General features: G+C 31.6%; 1 pseudogene; it reads left to right on the top strand.

Annotated features, from left to right (window-relative positions):
* Positions 1–17,769: 17,769 nt before the first annotated feature.
* LOC145010673 (alcohol dehydrogenase-like 7) lies at positions 17,770–20,176 on the top strand (annotated as a pseudogene).
* The last annotated feature ends 1,060 nt before the right edge of the window (positions 20,177–21,236 follow it).

Raw genomic sequence — 21,236 nt, 5'->3', positions numbered from 1 at the left:
TAAGCACGGCCCTGAGCCCTTGGGGGCTCCGTTCCACCCTGACCTTCTCCTGAAATCCTCAAAGTGGCCGGTGCTGGAGCCTGCACCGGTCCCGCGGAAAATTGTGGACAGTTGACCCTCATATGTCCAACCTGACGACAATGATAGCAAGTCCTCAAATCCCGAACCGGCGCTGACCGCCGACAATCCCTCGCATAGTGCCCCTCCTTTCTGAACTTGCAGCATGCACCACCGGACCTGCAAACTCCGGTGTGACTCCTCCCACACTTCCCACAAGCGTGGCTGCTCAGATCCCCCATCCTGGAATCATCGGTCTTAGACCGTTTCGTTGCCGGCTCCGACTGAACCGGAGCTTGCCTCAGCTCACGCAACTGCAACTCAATCTCTAACTCACGCCGCCTAGCGGCCTCCTGCAACTCCAACAATGTCCCGCACCTCTGTGTGGACACAAACTGTCTGATGTCTCTCTTTAGCATACTCAGATATCGAGACATCTGAGCCTGCTCCGAAGCGAACTCAGGGCAAAACATCACCCTCTCAGTGAACATCCTGGTGATCTCAGTCACCGACTCCGAATCCTGCTTCAGCTCAAGGAACTCCTGAGCCAACCTCTCCCTCTCTACCTGCGGAACATAACGACTATTGAACATCTCTCTGAACTATCCCATGAAACCGCAACCCTCTGCGCATCCGAGTATGACCCCGTGATCAATCTCCACCAATCCTTCGCCCCGAGCCTCAACAGGTTCAGAGCACACCTCACCCTCAGATCAGCAGGGCATGAACACATGAAGAAACACCCCTCCACGTCCGATAACCATCTCATAGCAACAATCGGGTTCTGAACCCCATCGAAGGTGGGAGGCTCCGTATTATCGAAGTCCCGATACTGAAAATCCCTATAAGCTCCTCCCCCTACCGCTGCTACAGCCACTGTAGCCGCCGCGACATCCGTCTCCGCGAGAGCTGCATAGCACTCATCAAAATACTCAACCATGGCGGTCTTGATCGACCCAAACAGTTCCGGCAGCTCGGCCCGGAACAATGCTGCAACCTCATCATGCAGGCTCTCACGAATCCTCGCATCCAACTTGCACGAGCTCATCTGAACAATAATCTCGGGCGGTACTGACCCATCCGCAACTCCTCCTCCTGTACCTGATCCTGACCCGGATCCGCTTCTAGCATGCCTCGAAATCTCCATACTGAAAATATACTAGAAAACCTCAGACTCTTCCTACTATCCCGGGAACCCACTCTCAACCCAACCCTAGAGGTCATGGTTTCCCTGATATGCGTATGGGTCCTGTGCTTTCAGTAGTACGGGCCCATACTACCTTCCACACCTACCCATATTTGTATGAAGTACTACCACAACACCCTAGCGACAAATGTTCATAGCAAGCGCTCGATCCACACTCCTAGAGGAACACTGGAAATCTCAACAGAGGAAAACCATAGGCTAGCAGGCGTCATAAAGCAGGAAACATTATCATGAAATCCTGAAGATCCCTAGCTTAACACTAGCATGCTGTTCTATCAAAGCTCAAATACACAAATGTCATGAATGGTAATTTGGGGTTACTTACTGGCTCCGGCTGATCGTACCTCCGCGTCATCCTTTTACTTAATTTTAAAACCATTTTAATTTCTCTTTTAAAACATTCCTCGATTTGAGACTGGAGTCACACAAGTGTTCCTCCAATTCACTCAAACCAAGGCTCTGATACCAACTTGTAACGACCAAAATTTCGAAACAATTAAAACTTTTCAAAACAATCCATTTTAATAACGTTGTTACAAAAAGGTTTTCAATACATTATTTAACAGAGTATTTTTCCCAGGTCCATTTCATAAAACACCAACGCGAGGAACGGTACGATCATCCCTTTGCCTTGCCACAGACTCCTGAGAACCTGAAAACATAAAAACCACAACTGTAAGCCCGAAAGCTTAGTGAGATACCCCCAAAATACCAACCACATATACGCCCTTCCAGGCCACAACCTTCCAGTCCAAAACATATCGCCTTCCGGCCCATAACATAATGCCTTCCGACCCATAACATATTGCCTTCCGGCCCATAACATATCGCCTTCCGGCCCGCAACGTAAAAGCATATATATATAATGACAGAACATAGAACAACCATGCATACCGGGTTACACTCCAAACCAGACAACCATACACATAACATGTAATCATATAACAGTTCACAGTTAGCAAATCGATCAACAGATCACATAACATATCATTACCCTAACCAAGATACCAGCCTAGCCGATCACTAGCATAACATCACCCTACGACTCAGCCAACATAATAACTATGCACATACGCCTTTCCAGGCCATGACCTTCCGGTCCACATCGCATTGCCTTCCAGCCCGCAACATGTAATGCCTTCCAACCCACACATATAATGCCTTCCGGTCCATAACGTAACTCCTTCCGGCCCATATCCCGCAGTATCATACACCAGACAATTACCCGGATTTCCATCCGATAAAAGGGTCGGCCTTGGTGCCTTAAACCCGATAGATATAGTGAGGCTAACTCACCTCGAAACTGCCGACTGAACAGATAAACCAATTTGCTCTGATCACTGATACGATCTCCACCACTGGATAGCCACCAATGCTATGAACTCAAAACCATAATCAACAATTACCAAAATACCCCTGGAAACCACTGGTCAACCCTTGGTCAAAGACCGAGTCAAAGTCAACCCCTGACTGACCCTACTCGCCGAGTCAACCCTATGACTCGCCGAGTCACCCCGAGACTCGCCGAGTCCAACAACTTTGAGTCCACTTGCACATAACTCACCGAGTCATCCCTTGACTCGCCGATTCTTCGACTCAACCAGAAAATATTGGGACTCTTCGACAAGACTCGCCGAGTCTAAGGCTATCTTCAACCTACTCGCCGAGTTGTTCATCCAACTTGTCGAGTTCCAGCTCATCTTCAAGCAACTCGTCGAGTCCACCCATGTGACTCGCCGAGTACCACCGGTCTGCATCCAAACAGAAGTGTTCCAAACCATGCAATTGATCCAAAACATAGATCTAGCCTCCTACAACTCATCCATCACGTAAAGTGGCGATCTTTACGTGAATCCAAAGAGATCTATGCATTTTGCACATTAGGGCTAAGGTTTGGGACAAGATAGCTTCATCCAACACTCAACACAGGGACTTTCCTGCATTCCAACTCTCCTCCATTCCAGATCTGAGGTAGCAACCTCAGATCTAACCTCTAGATTCTAATATCACCCAAGATAAGCTTCCCTCAAACCCCAAAATGAATAAACAAGATAACAACAGCCTAAGAACGAGATATTACCTCAAAAGAACGCCCCAATCTGCAAGGAACTCGAATCCAAGCAAAGCCCCTTGCTCCACACCTTCAAACTTCCAAACTTTCTTCAACAAATACTTCTCCAAGCCCCAATCCACTCAACAATGGTGCTTCTCCACGATTTTAGGGTTTCAGGGACTCAAAGGGTGATAAAGAGGCTGGGGAGGAAACATAATGCTCTTTATATAGGGCTCAACCCCGAGAATTAGGGTTTTCTCCACTTAGCGCCTACTCGTGGAGTCCATCTCATTGACTCGCCAAGTCGGCTATTTAACACGCGACCAAGTCGCAACTCTACTCGCCGAGTCCATCCATGGACTCGCCGAGTCCATCCATGGACTCGCCGAGTCACTCTTTCCCAAATTACACTTTTAGCCCTTCCACTCAACCCTTGCTATTTCGGGATGTTACACGTCTGGTGATAAAATTTTGTATTTTCGTCAACTTCAATTGTCCACTTCTCTTTAGCCTTTTGCGCAACATCATGCATTTCCATCTTTTCTGTCTCTTTTATATGTTGAATTTTCTCCCTCTTTTCTATCTTTTTTATTTGTTGAAGCATCTCCTTCCACCTTTTCATCAATCGACGAGAGGTATCATCCCCTTCTAATTCTCAGTTTCCACCACCTTATCCAAAAGGTCCTTTTTCACTTGATTATCCAGAAGATAAGTAGACTTCCATAGTTGAACACATTACTTAAGGAGCTTTATTTTATTCTTGAAAATTATAAACTTGTTAGATGTGATAATACAACTTTGAGCATCAACCCATACGGCCATACAGTATTTATCATTTCATCAAAATCTTCCAATCCCATCCAAGAATTATAAAATTTAAAAGGAACAGGACCAACATTAATTGACTCTTGAGACAACACAATAGCTCCATGATCATATACCGTTGTGCTAATCACAAGAGCTTTCTATTTTACCATTTCATGCAACAAATCCTTGAAAGCCAAGAATATACCAAGTTCGCTTAGTTTATCATCTTGATTGTTTATACGGTTGAAAGTGTGACCTCCCAACGGAATCTTCCATAACGTAGATTCGTCTATAAATGAATTAAAAATAGGAGCTGAAACCGGATTAAAAATTCTACCCAAACTGTACTGACGGGCTTCTAATTACATTAAAATCACTAAAAATCATATCATTTTAAGTTTTTTTTTTTTTTTTTTTTTTTTTTAAAAAAAAAACCATAAAACTTTACTCTTTATTTATGCAAAAAATATTGTTAACTTATATGAGAATTCAAAAACATATCAAACTTGATTGTTTTCTATACAAATTATCATTATCAAGTTCTAGTAGTTATTTAATATACAACACCGATTTTTATCTCTACAAAAGCTTATATCTAAATAAACCATTTGAAAGCAACATGTTATTTATTCCTATAAATCAGGAATATAACCAAATTTTTATTCATTAGTATCGGTTCTGTCTTACCAAATAAGTCATATGTTCTCTTTTTTAATTTTTCATTCGGTTCTTGATTCTAATGTCATTTCGATATATCTTTTTCAACGAATAAATGTGTTGATTCGGTTTGTATAAACCACATGGTTCATATGTTTTTAGGGGTCATTCCTTTATGGTAGACAAAGTCATATAATTAAGCAAGATGAGTTCAATAGTATCATTTAATCACTAAAGCATACTTTCAAGCACCACAATCAGATTGGATTTAGGAAAAAAAAAAAAAAAAAAAATCAAGGACAGCACAAGAAGTATTACATAGTAGACAAAGAATATCTATGGCGATAATGCAAAAAAGATCCCCCAAAAGTCATAAATATAATAATAATTAAAAAAAACACGGCATTTACTAAAATCATTTATACTATTACTAAAAACACAAATATCCTTGATACATTTACAACAAAAAAAACAAGTAGTTCTCCTTCAAAAAACAAAAAAACAACTATTTTAAAGAAAAATAATTCTAGCTAGATGAAAATCTTTGAAAACATCATCAAGATCAATTCTATCTAAAATATATTTATCTATACATAATATTATTAAACCATAGATTTGTGTCTATGTGGAAGCATAATATCAAAGGAAGTTGCAAAATAAAATCAATAACAAAAGTTACAAATCCCTAAATAAAACCAATTATGATTCACATATTACCTTGGTTTTTATAAAAGAAATATGATAGTTTAAAAGATGAAACTGTGAAGAAATCAAGTCATAAACAAACATTAAACAAGTTTTACAAACAACTATACAAATATATACAAACATATTACCTTATTCAGTGAAAATTTTGAAACTTAGAGCATTAAGTTTCATTGTTTCAGGTTGAAACTTGAGGAATCCGACTTCAAAAATCTTAAGTATAAATAAAGATAGAATAAAAAAAATAAAAACTTCAAGGAACAAAAATAAAAAATAATATATGATACAACCTGAAAACGAGATAAAAAATCAAAAAAAAAATCATACATAAGATTTAGAAATCAGAAGTTTTAATGATGATAAAACCTTATTTGGTATCTTCTAATCAATTTAGAAATTAGACATTTAACACAATAAGGAAAAATCACCTCTTTAAACATAAAACAGGTAAAATCAATATTCAACAGTTTAACAGTTCAACACGACAACAGAATAGGAGAATATGAGATTGTAATGTTTCTAGAATATTTGAGTGAGATGAAGATAATGACGGATAATAATATCGCAAGAGAAACTTTTTGATCAAGTGAGAATCAAAGAAATGTGAAAGGGAATTCGATATTATAGATGCACATATTCTAATCTCGAGATTAATGAGGTGTCAAATTAGAAATTCATGAGGAATTTTTCTTGATTATGTTCCCGCTTGACTGCACCACAATTCCCATTACAACATATCTTTCTTAGTTCTAGTCTTCTAGAATCTAGACGTACTTATCGTTCAGACTTTAGACCATATTTTTTTAGACTAATTTCAAGTCGGGTTAATTTGGGCTTAAATAAAAATGTATATAAATAAAGTTTATATATTTATATACCATATTGCCAAGAAAATTTTGGTCCCTTACAAACATGGGTGTGGACGGTCATCAAGATTGCCCACCGGCCTATGAGTATCCCAACTAAAAATTATATATAGTACCAAAGTCAAGTATGAGGTATCATCAATGATAATTTAAACATGTTGTTCTAAATAATATTATAAAAGCTTTCAATCGTACATATTAATATTTTCAACGTCGATTCAAATTTTCATTTGAAGTATTAACGAAGAGGTGGAAAATATTGAAAAAAATGTCTAAGATTTAGAAATAAGAAACAAATAGATTAATAGTCATGACATTTTTTATACATATGTATACTAGAATAAATAACTCAACAAATAATATTTTCTAACATTATTGAACAAAACTGAATATATATATATATATATATATATATATATATATATATATATATATATATATATATATATATATATATATATATATATATATATATATATATATATATATATATATATAGGGGAGGGTTCAATTGAAAAAAAAAAGGTTGAGAATGGAGGAATCATTCTCAATCAATCATGTATTTTTGCTGCAAAAGCCTCCAACGTACCGGCGGAAATGGAAAAGGAATTCACATGTGTTTTCCAACAAAACATATTTCCTTAAACAATGTTAATCATTACCTTAATATATACAAAAACATAGTTTTTGTTTTGTTTTGTTTTTTTTAATTTTTAGAAGCTATTTTTATCAAAAAATGATTTTAAATATATCAAAATTCATGGTTTTTTATTCTCTACAAATAGACATCCATATTGATATAGTTTTAAGATAAAATAATTTTTTTTTTATATTTTCAACTATCGTTATTCATAAGTGAATAAAAATACATCAGATTTTATTACAGTACATTCGTTATTCACTTATGAATAAAAAGTATGATTTTTTTTTTATAATTGAAGTATCATTCATATATAAATATAGCATATAATAAGCATAATATATTCGTATTTTAATATTGGACGATCCATTCACTTGTGAATATTAACATAGTATATACACTTGTGAATATTATATGATATATTCACTTATGAGTATTAAATAATATTTCATATGTGAATATTACATAGTATTACGTGGTATATCACATGTGAATATTACATACTATATTCACTTATGAATATTAGATGATATATATTCATTTATGAATATTACACAGTATATTCAGTTATGAGTATTTGAATGTATTTTGACAAATATATATATATATATATATATATATATATATATATATATAATTTTTATATGTTATTCACATATGAATAACATACAGACTTGCATATTTGTTTTGTGTTTTTAATAATCATATACTGATTTAGGTGAGAAAAACATATTCATATGTGAATATAACGTGGTAATTTAGTTTATGCATTTCATCAAACAGTTGGAGTGTATACAAGTTAACTACTTTAAAAATGTTAAAAACATCAAGTTATCAATTCCAAATCATCATATACTTCTGATTTCGACTTCAGATGCGACATCCTATGTCTGATCGATTTCTCATTTTGATTTTGATTTCCGAAAATCCGATTGGGAACCTGTGAGTACCGATTCTGAGTCCTTCAATGTCGACTGTGACTGTAAGTCCAGAACTCCGATTCCAAATTTATGAACAGCAAAGAAATTCCGGTTTAGTTGAAGAAATCTGGATGATTATTGAAGGTTGGAGGGAAATTTTGATGATGAACGAACTGTTATCGATACATATTTTAGATTGAAGGTTATTAACATATTTACAAGTTTGCCACCGTGTCTTTTTATGATTAGATTAAATGAGTGGCTGAGAATGATTCCCCCATGCTCAACCTTTTTTATTTTCTCAATTGAACCCCCCCCCCCCCCCCCACACACACACAAATATATATATATATATATATATATATATATATACACACACACACTAGGCGAATGTCCGCGCGCTGCGCAGAAACACTTATATAGTTGAAGTCTTTACAAAAATATGATTTTTTGAATACAACAATAATGTTGTTGTTAAATTTGATATAATAATCTCTGTATATTATATTGATATAATATATTGATTATTTTGAATTATATGATAATATATACATTTATTATAACTTCATAATCTCAATCGTTTGAATGAGTTCTACCCGCGAATTACACATGAATAAAATTAAATATAATATATGATTTGATGTTATTTATAGTTTTTTTATTGTTAATTAATTTTTTAAAATTTATTTACTTAATGTTTTAATTTCTATAATTATCATTATTTAAAACATCAAACATTGTTTTTTACTTTAAAGCTAACAATATAATCATTTATATAAAGTTGTTTTCAACTATTATTATTGTAAGTTATTTTAAACTACTTATTTGGAAACTTTTAACGATTATAAAAATATATTTAGGAAATATGTTAATTAAATTGAAATTACAATTTAGTTTTTGCTTTTATCACTTCAATTTATCAATTTTAATTATTTACAAAATATTCTTTAGTTTTTTTTAAATGGAACAGAAATTTATATTTGAGTTGACATTGTAATGCGCAGAAACACCTATATAGTTGAAGTATTTACAAATATATATTTTTTAAAATATAACACTTCCCTTGTTGTTAAATTTGATATAATAATTTGTATATTAATTTGATATAATATATTGACTATTTTGAATTATATGATAATATATAAATATATTATAACGTCATAATCTCAATCGTCTGAATGACTTCTATTCACGAGTTACACATCAATAAAATTAAATATTATATATGGTTTAATATTATTTATAGTTGTTATTTTTAACTAATTTTTTAAAATATATTTGCTTAATGTTTTAATTTCTATCATTATAATTATTTAAAACATCAAACATTGTTTTTTGATTTTAAAGGTAATAATATAATCATTTATATAGAGTTATTTTTAACTATTGTTATTATAAGTTGTTTTAAACTATTTATTTGAAAATTTTTAATGATTATATAAATATATTTAGGAAATATTTTTTTTAAATTGATATTACAATTTAGTTTTTTGTATTTATCACTATAATTTAACACTTTTAACTATTTACAAAATATTATTTGCTTTTTTTAGTGAAACTGAAATTTATATTTAAGGTGACACTGTAATGTTATATTTAAATTAACAATTTAAGTATTTTGTCCAAACTGTTCAAAAATTGTAGCTTTAAACTGATAATGGTTTACATGCAATAACATTTTAAATCTAATAAATTAAGTATAATATGTTAAAATTTAAAGAAATAACTTTATAAATAGAAGTAAATATATTATTTTAAAATTGAAATTTAGTCTATTTATGATTACATTTTAGGTTTGATATTTATTTAATCATATTAACCAACTTACAATCATTATTAGAAAGATACTACAATTTATCACTTTTAACTATTTATAGAATAATCCTTGGGTTGTTTAAGTTAAATAACATTTATATTTAAGTTGAGTCTATAATATTATATTTTAATTAATAATGTAAGTATTTTATACAAATTGTTCAAAAATTATACCTTTAAAATGATAATGGTTTACATCCAACAATATATTAAAACTAATAAATTAAGTATAATATGTTAAAAGTTAAAAAACATAATTTTATATGTAGAATTAAAGACATTATTTTAATATTGAAATTTAGTTTATATATGAATACACTTTACATTTGATATTTATTTAACCTAATTACCAAATTATAATTATTTTTATAAAGAAATTGAAAAGTCATGGGAGTTTCAAATGAATGTGGTGAAAGAAAAAAATGAATGGGGGTTTCAAATGCATAAGATTCAAGAAAAAATGCTAGTTTTATAAGTATGTATGATATATATATATATATATATATATATATATATATATATATATATATATATATATATATATATATATATATATATATATATATATATATATACTCATATTAACACTCGAGATCCGAGCCATAAAATGCGATAAACTTTCTACCATTTGATAACATGATATATATATATATATATATATATATATATATATATATATATATATATATATATATATATATATATATATATATATATATATATATATATATATATATATATATATATATATGGGAAAAGTGAATATACCCTTAAGGGTATACAAGCTTAGGTACCCAAACTCATTATAATACGTCATTTTGTTTAATATATTTATTATAATGTTCTTAAACTTCAACCCTTGATTTGATTTACTTTCAAAATTTTCGAAATTTCATTATTATCTTCCTCTTACATCATATATTTTTGCCGAACACCTACTATGCTATATATATTTTAGTTGAAAATGAAAACTTTGTAAGAGGAATATAAATGTGAAATTGATAAAATTTTTTGAAGTAAATCAAGTTAGAAATTGAATTATAAGAACATTGGACAATTACAATGTATATATATGATACAAAACAATGTAGTATAGTGAGTTTGGGTACCTAAACTTATATACCTTAAGGGTATATTCACTTTTCCCTATATATATATATATATATATATATATATATATATATATATATATATATATATATATATATATATATATATATATATATATATATATATATGAAGATTCAATATATACTCATATTAACACTGGAGATCCAAGCCATAAAATGCGATAATTTTTCAACCATTTGATAACATGATATGGAATGCTATGAATGTATTTTAAAGCTAAAATTATTTGGAATTTTTTTTTCTACAAATTAGTTTAATATGATGAAATATATGATTTATTTTAATAATGTTTCATATTTCTTAGTTTTTAATTATATATATAAATTACTATTCATGTATTAATTTTTGTCACAAATGTTTTATTAGTCGACGGCTAGGTTTTCTAAGAGAAACCAATTTTTCCAATTAACCTTGCACAAACTAAATAAATTTATGAACGTTAGACTCAGAATGCAACTTTAATACATTTTCTTATTACTAAAATTGTGATTAATCATCTTATGTGCATATTCACTATGCTCAACACAAAAAAGGTATGTGAAACAACTACCCTTAGCCTGAGATGATATATATATATATATATATATATATATATATATATATATATATATATATATATATATATATATATATATATATATATATATATATATATATATATATATATATATATATATATATATATATATATATATATATATATATATATATATATATATATATATGGTTTAGGATAAATCATCTGTCTTAAACCATATTCATTTGAAAACTCCAAACTCTCAACTTATTCTAATTACTTGATGCATTAATTCGAATATTGTACCTATAAAAGAACATGATTTCTCATGTTTGGTTAGCCATCTTTGTTTTCTTTATTTTCAATTTTTTTCATGTAGAACACATAAAAATAAAAAAGTATTTTTTTAGTTGTTATATGTCCAAAGCCAATAGCTCAATGATTAAATACAATGGAGTGATAAGATATTCTTTGGGTATATCAAAGATTCAAAGAATCAATGCATTTGATCGATTTAAAGCGAATAATATGAAGGACTTAAAGTCGAGAAAATGATACAACCCACTTTCTCAAATTTCTTTCTATATATATATTTTTTTAAATTTATTTGCATGATATATATATATATATATATATATATATATATATATATATATATATATATATATATATATATATATATATATATATATATATATATAAATGCAATGTTGTGTTAAATTGTAGGCATGAAAGATTTTTGGAATATCTAACAATCAATATTTATTTATATTTCTTTTGGATAACGTGTCTAAGTCCATCACTATACTTAGTATGTACTTGACCCAACCCCGCATGGTCTATTTGGGTTGCACTTCACCGAAACAATTTGTATGGATAATCTTTTGAGAATAGTATGTTTATGATTTATTAATATATTATAGGTTATAATATATTAATATGAAATCATATTATTTAATAAGTATTGATCAATAATTAATTTAGTGATCAGAAGAAGCTAATTAAATATGGACTCTTATATATATAGAATGGGCCAAAGTGCATTTAGCATGGGCTAAGCTTGCATGGATAGTCCATGGAGTTTTTAACCCATGGATCGTACGGAAATGAAAGGTCATGGGTATTAGGGTTTACATGGATGTAACCCTAATTCACCATACTATATAAAGATATCTTTGGCGCATGAAATGACACTAGTATATGAGATTACAATTGTAGGCCGATTTCTAGAGTGCTTCATATTCTCTCGAAGTCTTCCAAGTTGTTTTGGTGATTTGTGATTCCACTTAAGGAATTCACATTATTGGTGCTAGGATCTTGAAGCTCTAATCAATCAACCACAAGAAAAGGTATGTCATTCTACTAATTTTTATATTACAAGTAGCCCATGATATGCTAGTTAGGATGAGAACATTTGAAAAATCGTATTCTCATGTATAATAGAGAAAACATAGATCCAAAGTTTCTAGTGTTACATGTTCACCATAGGAGTGTTAGATTGCTCAAATCACATCAATTTCATGATGTTGAATCAGTCTTCAGATATATGAGTATTTTTTCTCAGTTAATTAAATGATTGGACATTTGTACTATAATGTTATAATTATAACGGAAATGGTTAAAGAGGTTAAAGGTATTTGTATCAGGAATCGATAGTTATTATTATGTATATATTTTACCCTTTTTGAATTGTTGTGTAACGACCAAAAATTTGAGCCAATTTAAAACATTTTATTTCATTAAAAAACCATTAAGTTCATATATCTTATTTTCAAAATAGTTTAAACATCAGAATATCCCCCAAAACCATATCACAAGAATCATAAAACATGAAGAGCGGTACGATCATGCCTTCATCTTGCCACAATTGCCTAAAGTACCTAAAACAATACACTGAACTGTAAGCCCGAAAGCTTTAGTGAGTTACCCTCAAAATACCAAACATACACAAACTAACTCATAACATATCGCAATTAGAAAAACCATGCACATGGGGTCTATACTATGACTGGTCCGCCCACACCGGGCCTTCAGTCGGCCTGGTCCACTCTCCAAGCCTCGGCACGTCTGGTCCGCCCTCTTGGGGCCTTCAACCTATCCGGACCGCTCGTTGGGCCTTCAGAATATCCGGTCCGCCCTGGTTATGTTAGCCTACAACACAAAGCAGGACGCACCTCAACCCCCCGTCAAACAACCATATGCACAATAAACAATTAATCGCATAACAATCCTTAACCAGACAAATAGTCTAACATATCACATAGCATATCAGTAACATAGCAACCATCCTAAACCAGGATGTATCTAACATATTAGTAACATATCAACCACCTAAAACCAGGATGTATCTAGCATATCAATAACATGGCAACCATCCTAAACCATGATGAAATCTAGCATATCAGTAACATAGCAACCATCCTAAACCAGGATGTATCTAGCATATCAATAACATATCAACCACCCTAAACTAGGATGAAATCTAGCATATCAGTAACATAGCAACCATCCTAAACCAGGATGTATCTAGCATATCAATAACATATCAACCACCCTAAACCAGGATGAAGTCTAGCATATCAGTAACATATCAACCATCCTAAACCAGGATGTATCTAGCATATCAATAACATTGCAACATCCTAACCAGGATTCCGACCTAACCAATCACCAGCATAACCTTACCCTATATACTGGGTACCGACCTTAACCAGGAAACTAACATAACACCATTCTAAATACCAGGATCCATATCTAGCAAAGCAATAAGATAAGAAACAATACCCGGATTTCCATCCGATAAAGGGTCGGCCTTGGTGCCGTAGACCCTGTCGATATAGTGAGGGGAACTCACCTACAATTGTCGACTGGAAAGATAAGACCAAGCTCCTCCGCCCACCGACATGATCTTCACCACAGAACACTGCCACACAACCAATTCCATAAATACCCAAAATTACCAAAAAAAACCCTTGGAAGTTAAACTGGTCAACTCTTGGTCATAGTCAAAGTCCTCAGTCAAAGTCAACCTTCCTGGTTGATTCTACTCGCCGAGTCACCTCTACGACTCATCGAATTCTTATACTCAAAAACTCCCATAATACGACTCAACTCGCCAAGTCGCCCCAAGACTCGTCGATTCCAACGATCTTCGAGTCCCATCCTGTCCGGCTCACTGAGTCGCCGACCGACTCACTTAATCCAAGACTTTAACCAAAAGAGGTTAGGGTCTGCGACCAGACTCACTGAGTCCAAGAACAGACTCGCTGAGTCCAAAGCAATCTTCAATAGACTCGTCGAGTTGTTCTTCCAACTCGTCGAGTCCATGCACATGTTCATACAACTCGTCGAGTACACCTATGTGACTCGCCAAGTCTCTCCAATTCTCAATCCATTCAGAGGCTTTTCGAGCCATGAAGAGGCTCCAATCCGTAGATCCACCCTTCTACAATCTATCCCTCGCATAAAGTTGAAAACTTTACGTGAAACCAAAGAGATATAGGCCCAAAACACACTAGGGCTTGGGTTTTAGACAAAGGGGCTTCACCAACAACTCAAAGACTGAAGCTTTATGACATTCTAGGCCATCATGAGTGTATATCTGGAGTAGCAATCCCAGATCTAACTCCAAATCCGAGATAGGTCTCAAAACAAGTTAAAGAACTCCCAAAACAACCACCAAGGATGAACCACAAAGGAAATAGCTTAAGATAAGGGCTCCTTACCTCAAAGATGTGCCTAAATCTGATGTAGATCCCAGATCTATACAAACCCCTTGATGCTAGCTTCTAATTTCTCAAGCTCCTTCCAACAATTTCCTCTTCCAAATCTCAATCTCCTCAACAATGAAGCCTCACACGAAATTAGGGTTTACTGGATCTCAAAGGAGGATAAGGGAGCTGAGCGAGGACATTAAGTCCTTTAAATAGGGTGCAAACCCGCTCTGACTCGACGAGTAAGCGTACTTACTCCTCGAGTCCCTTCTTCGAAATTACACTTTAAACTCTTAAATCGTACTTCTGAAATTCGGGATGTTACATGTTGAAAAGTTATGGTTTATCATTTCATATGTATCTTTTTAATTGAAACATTTAATCTTAATTTTTACTATTTCATAACATAAAATGAATTAGCTATGAAATATTAAGATATTTATATGAATATAAAATGTTATTTTAAATATTTAATTATTCTTTTAAAAGAAATGTTTTGGGATCATACACTTAAAAGCCTTTTTAATATTTTGCTTATTTAAAATAAAAGTTGTGATTTGAAAACGTTCTAAAGTTACTAATGACAAGTAGAAACACATTAGTATCTATATAAAAATTTAACAAAAATTTGGTTTCAATAGAAATTTAATTTTTGTCATATTAGTAATAATGACTAATAATATGCTATGAAAATTTAATGTCGTTGTAGAAAAAAAAAATCTAGTGAAATGAAAAAGAAGATATTGGTAATTAGTTGTCAAATAAATAATCGAACCCCATGTTTTTTTATTTTTTTTTATTTTTTTTTTATTTATTTTTTTAAGTTAGTCAATTAATTATTAATATATTTGAACCAATACCGGATCAAAACTTATGTTTATTTTATTCTTTAAAGCTTACTGATTTTCAATAATAAATTATAGTTTTATATAATTTATCTCTCTATTCTAATAAAATAATAGTTTTAATTTTTTTTGCGATGTATGAACCAATAAAGTCTTCTAATTAATGTCTCGTCACTTATCAATCTATTGATTTTCTGTTTTAAATTTAAAAATTTAAATTTTCCACTCTAATTACATTAAATTAATAACATTAAAATAAAATTTTAAATAAAATTAATTCAAAGCATAAGACGATATGATTTCATGTATTTATTTAAATCAATGATTATAATTTTATATAACTAAAAAAATATCTCTTATTTAATAATTTTTTTTATAACAATTTATTTAAAATAATTGATTAATAATTTTAAGTTTTTACTATAAAAATTTAGTTATTTTTATAACAATGGTTTTCACGAGCTAAAACTAGTTTTATATAAATAATTAACACAAAATATTAGAGACTTCTAATTAAATCTCACTTAAATAATTTCATAAATGTCGTAAGTATAAAAAAACTTTTGAGTTATAGTGGTCGAACTATATATAACCTTTATTTGGAATTTAAAGAGTTTGTATGTTAATTTAAAACTTTAATGGATTAACACGTTAATACTCATATATCATTCTAATAAAAAATTGGCTTTAATAGAAATTTGAGTTTAGAAAAAAAAATAGTATGACTTTTGAAAAAGAAAACGAAAAATATTGAAGTAAAATACAAAAGAATTTTTTTGGCACTAAATTATCAAATAAATAGTTTAAAGCAACGTTCCAGTTGTAAATGTATTATTTAATTGTTATTATAGTTGAGTTAACGGCAAATTAATATTTTTATTTATTTTAGACTTAAATATAATGTTTCTATATATAACAACTCATCGTCTTATATAAATAATACTTAAAAAATATTATGTGCTTAAAGTTATATATACTATTAATCCTTAAAAACTTGAGAATAATAACTTTTTTTCTCTTTCATATTTATACACGGAAGTTTTCTTTTTCATTATTTTGACACTGAAAGTTGTATTTGTTGTTGTTTCGCACATACCACCATACCTTTTTCCATCCTTATCTTCTCTTCCTCAAAGTCGGTTACTGCCTCCACCGAATCCAGTATTTTTTCCCTCAACTCTGTTTTCCCTTTTAATTTTCATTCTCACATCCATTGACACACTGTCGCTGAATTGATCTCTTTCTTCTTATAATTGCTCTCAATTTCATCCTGAAAGCCTTCCATGTCTGTTGCGATTGCCTTCCTGTAGATTTGTTAGGCGGCGATGCATGAGGACTGCCTTTGAGGATCATAGTTGTTTCGAGTTGCTTCATCATAGAAAACAGTATACCGGAGGTGCTTCGTCGGCGTTGAAGGCGACCGGTGTTGGCCAAGTTGTTTCGTGTCCATCACACTTTCATTTGGTTTATTTTCAGTATACATTGATTACAACATCAGTATTCTACGTCCTGCTAACCAGCTTCAGCAACAATGGGGTTTAGGGCTTTTTAAGAGGAACCCGACCAAGTACAAATTCTGTAATTTACTACATAAGTGTGCCAACCTTCGTCTACTCTTCTCTTCCAAGTCAAGGTTTTATGAAATGATAAAAACTAATTGTGTTTGTATATGATGTAGTTCCATTAGTTTCAGGTCGTCGGTAGAGTCCTACCCACAACGTCAGATGAGCATCCTAAGAAGATACACATTGATTGGTCTTTTTTTTCTCCTTCTCCACCGTCCTATAAACCAATGTGTTGTTCTGATTTGAAGCTCACAAACCTTGGGACTGGACCATGGACGGAAAAAGGTCTAGCAACACTGCCAAAAAGCATATTAGGTGTACTCATGCTTCAACACTCTAATTCCATTAACTTACATCGATAAAACAAACTGTTTCAATTTTTGAAACTACATGTTTTCCCGATATATAAATAATTACCTAATAGATGAAGGCAACATCTGCCGTGATTTTTTATTTCTTTGAAGAATCAATGGGGGATTGTATTTTTGGCATTTGCGATTGCTAGGAAATCACAGGAATCGCTGGTGATCGAGGAAGTGATAGTGGTTGCACCAAAACCTCGCGAAGTTCGAATCAAAATCATATGCACTTCGCTTTGGCACAGTGATATCAACTACTGGAAATTGGAGGTAGATTGTTGTTTAAGATCAAAATTTAAATCGATTGAGTGTTTTTGTTGATGTTAATTAACGATTGTTGTTTTCTCCTAAAGCGTCCTCCTGTAATTTTCCCCAGAATACTCGGTCATGAAGCAATTGGGTAAGAATTTATCAAAATTAGTAAACTGTTCATGTTAAATCTGTTGAATTGTCATCCTAATACATAAATTCATTCAAATTTTCTCCATTAAAGGGTTGTAGAGAGTATCGGTGAAGGGGTACATGAAGTTGTTGAAGGAGACACTGTGATCCCAATGTTTCTGCTAGATTATGGTTAATATGCAGATTGTTTGTCCAAAAAAAGCAACCTGTGTTCAAAATATCCTTTCCATTGTACTCTATGGCTGGGTAGAGATGAAACACGCAAATTCACAGACATGAATGGAGAAACTTTATACCATTTCTTGCATGTATCATGTTTTACTGAGTACACAGTGGTTGAAGTTGCTCGTGTAATCAAAGTTGATCCAACAATCCTAACAAACATAGCCTGCCTCTTAAGTTGTGGAGTATCAATTGGTAATTTTTTGCTTAATTTATGCACTTTTTACTATATTGATGATATATATTGGTGATAAAACGAAGATTATGCATTTGAGGACTTGAGTTTATGAAAATAAATTATTTAATTTCAGGGGTAGGTGTTGCTTGGAAAGCTGCAAATGTGGAAATTGGAACAACAGTTGCTATATTTGGACTGGGTGCAGTTGGGCTAGCTGTATGATTGATTCTTATCAACTTATATATAAAGATTCAACTTTTGGACCTTAGATATAAAGGCTTTAATAAATTTTTGTAATCGAACATAATAAACATTACAATCTACATACATGCACGAAACTCTATAAAGTGCATGTTGTACAAAAAAAAACAATATAATTAAAATCATGAAAGGATGCCGAATATTTTTCTTATTTCACAATGTTGACATTAACGGGCCAAAATAGTTAATCAGGAAAAATGTGTGAAAAATTTATGGTTTGATTGGAAAAATAAAGAAATAATGGTTAAACCTAAAATATGATGTTTTTTTATTGTGTAAACCCCCCCCCCCCCCCCCCCCCCCTTTTTTTTTTTTCTCATATGAGATATATATATTGATGAGGGTAAAATGGACATTCCCTTATTACAGGTTGCTGATGGAGCAAGCCTATGTGGAGTTAAAAGGATCATTGTAGTTGATTTGAACCAAGACAAATTTGAAATAGGTAACTTATTGTTATTTATATTATTATTATTTTTTCCTGATCCTATTTTTAACATTAATTCATTTCTTTATTATTAACATGAAAGAAATTTCGAGTCACTGATTTTTTAAACCCACGAAACATGGAGACAAAACTGTCGGCCAGGTAATTTTTATACATTATGCTTCATTTTAAAATTAATATATTAAATTCTTAAATGAAAATGAAAAAATATTTCCTGAATCATGTGATAATTGAGATGACTGGTGGAGGTGCAGATTATTGCTTTGAGTGTGTTGGGTTGACTTCTCTTGTGCATGAAGCTTATGCTGCTTGTAGAAAGGTCTAATTGTTTTCTATATTTTTATATTTTGAGACATGAAACTATATTTTTAGCCACCAATTGAATCATTTTTTATCCATGAATGTAATATTTAGGGATGGGGGAAAACGGTTATGTTGGGAGTTGACCAACCAGAGGCAATGTTGATCTTAAGTTCTTTAAGGTAGTTCACAGTGGAAAATCAATCATAGGTTCTCTTTTTGGAGGTCTAAAACCAAAATCTGATATCCCCATTCTCATAAAATGCTACATGGATAAGTAAAATATTTTGAATGTTTAAAATATTTTTATTTTATAAGAAACTAATGAATTCCTTGATCTTTTTAGGAACTACAATTAGATGCATTTGTGACACATGAGGTTGAGTTTGAAGACATTAACAAGGCTTTTGATTTGCTTATTCAATAGAAGAACTTGCCAAAAACTTATGGTTTAAGGCAATTTTGTTTTTTAGGTGTTCCGATGAGCTATGATGGTTGTTGGGAGTAAGTTGCAGGTGCTATTCAATCGGTGGTTTAAGCAGTTTCAAGAAAGGGTAAGATGAGATCCTGAGTTACTTGTAGGGATTAGTGTCATCTCTTATGTTTTTTCAAACAACTTTTTATTTTGCACTTAATGTGTTCGATCAAATTTTTGTGAGATAAAAGCTTGATTATACTCCAAGTGTATCAAGAAATTGAAAAAATACTTTCATTTATTAATCTAGGTATGTTCCACTAAACTTCTATATATTTTGTTGTCTCCTAATTTCCATTTGTATGTAGTACTATTTTAAAAGTTTTTTGCATCTTTACTTTTCTTTATAGTAGCACATTGCATTTTCTTTGAAAAATCTTCCAATTTAACATTCTACTTTTAGTTTTCTTATTATTTGCACATTGTATTTTCAAATATCACATATTTTTAGCATTGTACCATTAGTTTTTATTAGGTTGTATTTTAAAAATTCAAACTATTTATAGCATTGCACCTTTAGTTCTTAATTTTTTTTTTTAAAACGTTGTAATTCTAAATGTTATTATTATTATTATTATTATTATTATTATTATTATTATTATTATTATTATTATTATTATTATTATTATTATTATTATTATTTGTAACGCCCCGATTTTTCTCGGTACGTTTGGTTATTTTAATTTAATTATCCTTGTAACCTTGGGTTAATTTATTTAATCAATGTCTGATTTCTTATGTTATTGGACTCTTTTGATCATCTTGTAAACTCCTTTTAATTAAGTCCATGGACTATGGGCCTATTTGCAAAGTCCATCTAGTAAATAGTACTAAATGTGTTAATTGAGTCATTTGGAACACACACAAGAAAAACACTCTAAACCCTCCCTCCCTCTCTCTCTCTCTCTCTCTCTCTCTCTTTCTCTCTCTCTCTCTCTCTAAAATCGTTCTCTATCTCTTTGGGATCAAGAGTAGCCAAGGGGCTGTTGTTTGGAGCTTAATTCTTGTTCATTCCCAACCTTGATTCATATTGGTATGAACCTCCTTATCATTACTTACAACTTGATTCATGACCTTGTTCTAGTTTTATGAT

Source organism: Lactuca saligna, chromosome 8 (assembly GCF_052625555.1).
Source record: "Lactuca saligna cultivar CGN05327 chromosome 8, ASM5262555v1, whole genome shotgun sequence".
NCBI classification, from domain to species: Eukaryota; Viridiplantae; Streptophyta; class Magnoliopsida; order Asterales; family Asteraceae; genus Lactuca; species Lactuca saligna.
The sequence above is the reverse complement of the archived record's forward strand: the minus strand, read 5'-3'. Positions and strand labels throughout refer to the sequence as shown.